A 6487-nucleotide genomic window follows, 5' to 3' on the forward strand; every position below is an offset into this window, starting at 1 on the left:
ATACTTCCCAAAAAGAATTTCGAGGAAGGAGCTCGATATGCAGCAAATTGAGGCTGTGAGAGATAGAGTGTCAACTACTAGAGTCACTCTCTCTAATACTGATTTGATCCCCACTCCAACTGGGACAATAAGTGAGGTGCTCCCGAGCACACTTCCTACTATGGGCGATGTCCCTTCAGGGGAGCCTACATCATTAAGTACACCGGCCAACATTAGTGTCCCTACACAACCACTGAGTGATGCCTAGGGCATCGGAGGTATGATTACTTCCCTTGTAGTTATTATTGAGTCCTTTGACGTGTAATTGAGAACAATGCACTCTTTTTTGATAGGGGGTGGGGCATCCTGGTGCTTAGAGTTTTTGTTGCCATGTTTCTTTTCTCTCAAGCATATATCTAGTAGAACTGGCATGTCTAGGATTATTGTTATGTAAATTCAAGAGTCTATAGAAGTATATAATAGCTTGTGAAAAAAAGGAGTTGAATTAAACTTCAATGACTCCCAACTAAATTTTTTATGAAATAATATGTGATTGATCTGGCTTGTAAAAACTGACTTGTTAGGATCTTTATAGGACATTGTACATATTGACTTGTCGATAATGCTAGCTAGAACGTGACTGGTTTGATTAGTACTGAATAGTATAATATATGTGCCATGTGTGTGTGAGCTTAACTACTTAGTTCAAACAATGCATCTGTAAGCTAGAACTTGCCTAGTTTGTCTTACTGAAATGATTGAATACCTTGATTAGGACATGATCATAGGCCTTTGTTGATAATGAGCCACTTACCTTAAATTTAACCTACCAAATAAAATTGTACCCTTTAAACCAAAGGTTTGAGCTTGAATAAACTTTTTCTTTCATTAACCAAAATTCACCTTCCCTTTTTGTCTATGAATCCAAATTTTGGTCTTGGTCCCTTCATGGACAATGTGTGCATCAACTTAGGCTAAAATCCTAAGCTTAGGGTGGCTACTATAAGGAGAATCAGCTTGTGAATCTTTATGTTGGCCCTGGTCCATCCTAGGAGATTATGCACTTCATCTCAAGACAATAGCCTAAGTTGAGTGGCTACTATAAGGAAAAACAACACAATTAGAGTATGAAAAGAATGGTGGAATGAGAAGAAAAGAAGAGTATGGGTTGTGGCCACACATGAAAAAGAAAATAAATGCAAAAATGAGTTATAAAAGAAGAAAAATAAGATTGAATAAAGGCAAAAACCACTCTCGAGAAGAAAGAATGAGGAAATAAGGGAGCAACAAGAGTTTGGGGGGTTGAAAACAAGTAGCTAAGTCAAAAGTAGCATTTGAAAGGGTAAACTAGTCATTTTTATCCTAAATGTACCCTATCTAAGCCCGAGCCTATGTTACAAGCCTAAAAAGTCCTATTGTGATCCTAAAAAGGTTATTCAAGAGTTGAAGTATTGAAAATAAGGGCAAACATATGGTCTTTACTTTTGCATTGTTTGAATGACTTTTGAGAATGCGAGTAGTTTTGTTCCAGTCTTTATTTATCCTTTATACACTGTGTGAGAGACTTCTTTATTGTGAGTGAATTATGATTATATTGTTGAGTTGCTATATTGCTTAGTACATTGTTAGTTGCATTTGTTTGGTTGACTGTGAGTAGTGTTATATTGTAACTCGATCCTTGTGAGTTAATTGGACTGGCAGTATATTGCACAGTTGAGAATGAGTCATGGTTGATGAGATTTGCTCCTATATATCTATCCTATAGGCATTTGTATTTGCGTGTCGTGTTATTTTGTTTTGTGTCATTGCTTGAGGACAAACAATGGATGTATGTTGAGGGTATTGATGTGTCGCGTATTTACGATATTTTCAACACTCAAAGTAGTGAATTAGTGTGTGTTACAAGCATATTTTTGTAGATATGATGTGCGTTTTGTTTATATGGCAGGAAATCTAAGTCACACATGAGTTTTGATTATTTTGTAGGTCTGAGTACTGTTTGGCTGAGGACTGAGGAATACGAGCCTCACCACAGACCGCAGTGCCTTGGCTGAGCCATGGTAGTTGGCATAGTGATGATAACGGAAGGAAGCTGTGCTGAAGGATTTGATGAATTGTTACTCTATGGAACCCACCATGGATCATAGTGCCTTATAGGGCCATGGTGGGTTTCGTAATGCCAACCTTGTGAAGATGTTTTTGCTAGAATTTTTGCCAAGAGTAACTTCACAGAACCCTTCACGAGCCTTAGAGTCCACTACGGACCATATTATCTGATCGTAAAGCTGAGGGAAGAAGTTAGAGAATTAGCAAAGGATATCACCACGGACTCTGTTATGGACCGTATTCAGCACCACGGGGTATGATGAGTGCCCGTGAAGAGATCAAAGTTTACACAGGTAAAGAGGCCAAGTTAAATACCACAGAAGAATGACCACGGATCGTTAACTTCAGTATGGTCCATAATGACCCAATGTGAAAAGTGTCGACTTAAGTTTTCCTAGTTGGTTTAGGATTTGGTTTTTTACTTCTATAAATACTCAAATTTATTTTATTTTTAGGGTTCCTCATTTCATTGGTTTTTTGATTATATTGTGATCATATTGAAGGTACACTCTACTACTTTTGGATATTGATTCTTGAAATATCATTTCAGCTTTTATTCTTGATTTGTGGTTCGTCTTAAGGTTTACTTCTTTATTCGTATAGGTATTGATTTTTGAATTCTACACAAATTCTTGTTCTTTTATTTATAAATATGAGTAGCTAAGCCCATAACTAGGGTTGTAGGAACCGTGATGACTTATTAAATAGGAAAGAAGTAGGATTGATATTCGTGATTTGTTTTTGCATATATTGTAATTTCTTCAGTTATACGTCTTTTTTAGTGAGTGCACGCACTGAGAACTTTCCCGTATTCATTTCTTGCCGGGAGGGAGGTAGTTATGAGGAAAATAATATCACAACAGTAATTCGAAGAGTCTGACTTTGAAAAAATAGATAAACTTCATCTAAGTTACTTAAAACCGGGAGGTGATAGTACTCTGAGATCTAGAACAAGTTTTAGTAAAGCGTACATTCTGAGACTGAGAGGAGATAAATGAGATACATCTAAGTAGGACTGAAAGGTGAATTAGATGTTACCTAACTCGCTAGATTTTGCATGTAATATATTGAATGATTTCATGATTACAAATTGTCTATTAAGTTACATGTCGTGGGGAACACAATCCTAGCTAAATTCTCATATTGTTCACAGTATAATTTTTAGTTACTTTGCTAAAGCATAATTAAGTGATTATTAAATTAAACAATAAAACCCCCCATTTTACTTTATTCAAGTTTATTTTTAGGAAGTAGTAATTACAACTGAATAGTGATAGCTAATAGAACTTACTTTAACCTATTGCTCCAAACCATAAATTTACATTAAAATTACCTTCATAACATGATGGTATACCCTAGATAATTAATTCACGGAATGAAATCGGAGAACTTACCTTTTTTCTCTCTAAATCTGTGGCCTTCTCTCTCTACCTCTCTAGTTTCTTCTCTTCCATTCTTTCTCTAGAACTTTGTAGAAAGAATGGTTGTTTGGATAAGAATCATCATAAAACACATATATATAGGCCACCTTAGGGGTGACATGTGTCAATCCCTAAGTGGTGACACATGTCAATCCCTAAGTGGTGACACATGTCAAGCCCTAAGTGGTGACACATGTCAAGCCCTCATTGGGCCAATGCATCACCTCCTCCAATTCGGGGATGCCATATGGAATGTGGGGACCACCCCTTGCTCCAGCGTCTTACATATGGCACTCTCTCATGCTGCCATGTGGCACTCTTTCATGGTGACACATGGCACTCTCTTTTCCCCCTCGTGGGTTCGTAATCTTATCTTACTTTACGAACCTATGTAATCCTTGCTACGTAAGCTTGGTATGTACTCCAGTAGCTTAAGTATGTAAGATTTCCAAGTTGGTATCTTACATAAATACGTTGAGTCCTACGACTCATTATTCGGTCTCCAACTTATTCTGGATTCTTATAACTCTATTTCCAATCTTCTCTACTATGGGGTATCGCATTCTCCTTTCCTTAAAGTCGTTTGATAGAGTTATAGATTACCCGGATCACATGGTAACTCTTAAGAAGCTTAATAGTTCTTAAGAAGTCTTAAGAAGCTTTAAGAAGCTTTAAGAAACCTTAAGAAACTTAAGAGGCTTACGATCCTTCCATGGAATTTAAGAGCCTTTCAAGAGACTTAAGAATGCGTTCCAAGGTACAAAAGTATGGGGTGTAACATCCTTCCCCCTTTAGAACATTCGTCCTCGAATGTGTACCAAAACCTTCCTCAAGATATTATACAGACCATATGGAGAGTTTTTCTGTTCTACTGCAATAACATATACTTCCATCGAGCACTCAATATCAAAATTCCAAAGGTTAGGATTACTTGTAGACGTAGGGAATAGGTATGGATACTTGTGTTTCATTTTCATTTTCACTTCCCAAGGGGTCACCCATCCTGGTACTACTCTTGTCCAAGCACGCTTAACTTCAAAGTTCTGATGGGATCCAGTGCGTTAGTGCTAGTATGATAGCATCCATCCCTTAAGGTCTCCACCAATGGTTCCTCACACGGTCTCAGAAACCGCGGCTTCTATCTGTTTATTGCTGGCCTCAAGATCTATCCAACCCTTATAGAATCTCATTTGAAGTTTAAGCGTTCCTATGTACATATGATAGCGACAGTTGATTTTCTCTTACACTTGTATTTCTATTGTCCGCTTCCCTCCTTTTATGGTGTAACCATGTCATTCTCTATTTATTTTCCACTATCCGTACGCATATGATTCTGTTCCAACACATTTGTCATACTGCACCATGCCTACTCCTTCTGTTAGATCATCTATACTTTAGGTTGCCCCTAAACGAAATCTTAGTACAATCATGGGTGCTTAGAATTCTTGATAAATAGTACACACTCTAGTCCAAGTACTGGTACTCGAGTCATATAACTAATATAGTAGTTTAGCCGAAGCCACATTTTATTCATCCTAATCAGTGTGTCCCTAGTGCTTATAATTGTGTCCGATTCTCCATTCGGGGGCACCTATACTCTGATGACACGTGTTTCTAGCTATGCAATAACACTATCTTAATCCCAGTGAATGCCACTTGTTCCTTTGATATTTTTACAATTCCTCAGTTGTTTTGCAATTTCTATTCCCTATCCTCGAGGGATCCCACTATTTTCTAAAGTGAAGGTACATATACACAATACCCCTTTTTGCTTCATGAGCTTTCATCCTTATCGTGTACCCGATGCTAACTCCTAATCTTACTCACAATTACATTCTTTAGTTACTTCTTTACTAGGATCTACGTACTTCCATGATGATCCTCATTATATTCACATGATATTCTGCTCATGGTCAATCCCGGAGGGTAATATTTCTTAACTTTTATTCAAAACTCTTACTCTGGGTTAATTCCACCTAGTGTAGCAAGAGTACTTAACCCCATATCCTTCTTCGTCATTCTCATCCTTAATACCTCGAAGGATATCTTAAGACATTCATATCCATCACCATTCTTCTCACCATATCAGTATTGACCTTCTAATTACCACCCATACCGCAATAACTCATTTTCCAAAGTCAGATATACTCCTAGTTTAGTCGGATCTCATCGTTACCGTGGATACAATCTTTCAAGATATACTATAACCTTATATCTCATTCTCTTTTTATTTCCAAAAAATATTTCAGCAACGTTTCCTCTATATTTCTTACTATCCCAAACCAGCACTCAAGAAATACCAACAATGTCTCACAAGGCCAATATATATATATTCATATCACAGCCACACAGATCCCCCAATATCAACAACAGTATAAAATGATTGACTTACCTCGTATGTCCAAGTTGAACTACACCCATTACACTTTCCTGTCTACTTTTCCTTTCAATTTTCAACTTTGAATTTCATTTATGTTTCAATCTTCTTACCTTATCCAGCATGCCTCTTTCGCACCATTACTTACTTGTATACTGTGTAGCTTCTAATATCATACCATCGCTTTCTTCTGTCGATGTCGTTCTTCAGCTGAAATCAAAGATTAGAAAAAAAAGAATTTTATTTCCTATGGCTTGGCTCTATTACACGATCTAAGACAAGAAAGAAAGATAACATCCTAAATATCCTGTAGCCTCCTGTTTATAGATTTGGTGCACCACACACCGATAAATAGGACTCTACTAGATATGGTCTATAGACATTCTGAGAACCAAACCTCTCTGATATCACTTTTGTCACGATCCAACTCCGTAGGCCGTGATTGGTGCCCGAGTTAGGCACTCATACGTACCCTTATCCCCACTTAGCGTGTGAGCAAAATAAACAAAAGTAGAAATCCAAAAGGGGTCACTAAAGAGCGCATTAGAACAAATATAGCACCAGAGGTCCGTTAAGGCCATCACAGAACACAAAGCCCAAAATA

General features: G+C 37.4%; 1 pseudogene; it reads right to left on the reverse strand.

Annotated features, from left to right (window-relative positions):
* Positions 1–4468: 4468 nt before the first annotated feature.
* On the reverse strand, positions 4469–4590 carry LOC129893551 (5S ribosomal RNA; annotated as a pseudogene).
* Between the last annotated feature and the right edge of the window lie 1897 nt (positions 4591–6487).

This window comes from Solanum dulcamara, chromosome 6 (genome assembly GCF_947179165.1).
Source record: "Solanum dulcamara chromosome 6, daSolDulc1.2, whole genome shotgun sequence".
NCBI lineage: Eukaryota > Viridiplantae > Streptophyta > Magnoliopsida > Solanales > Solanaceae > Solanum > Solanum dulcamara.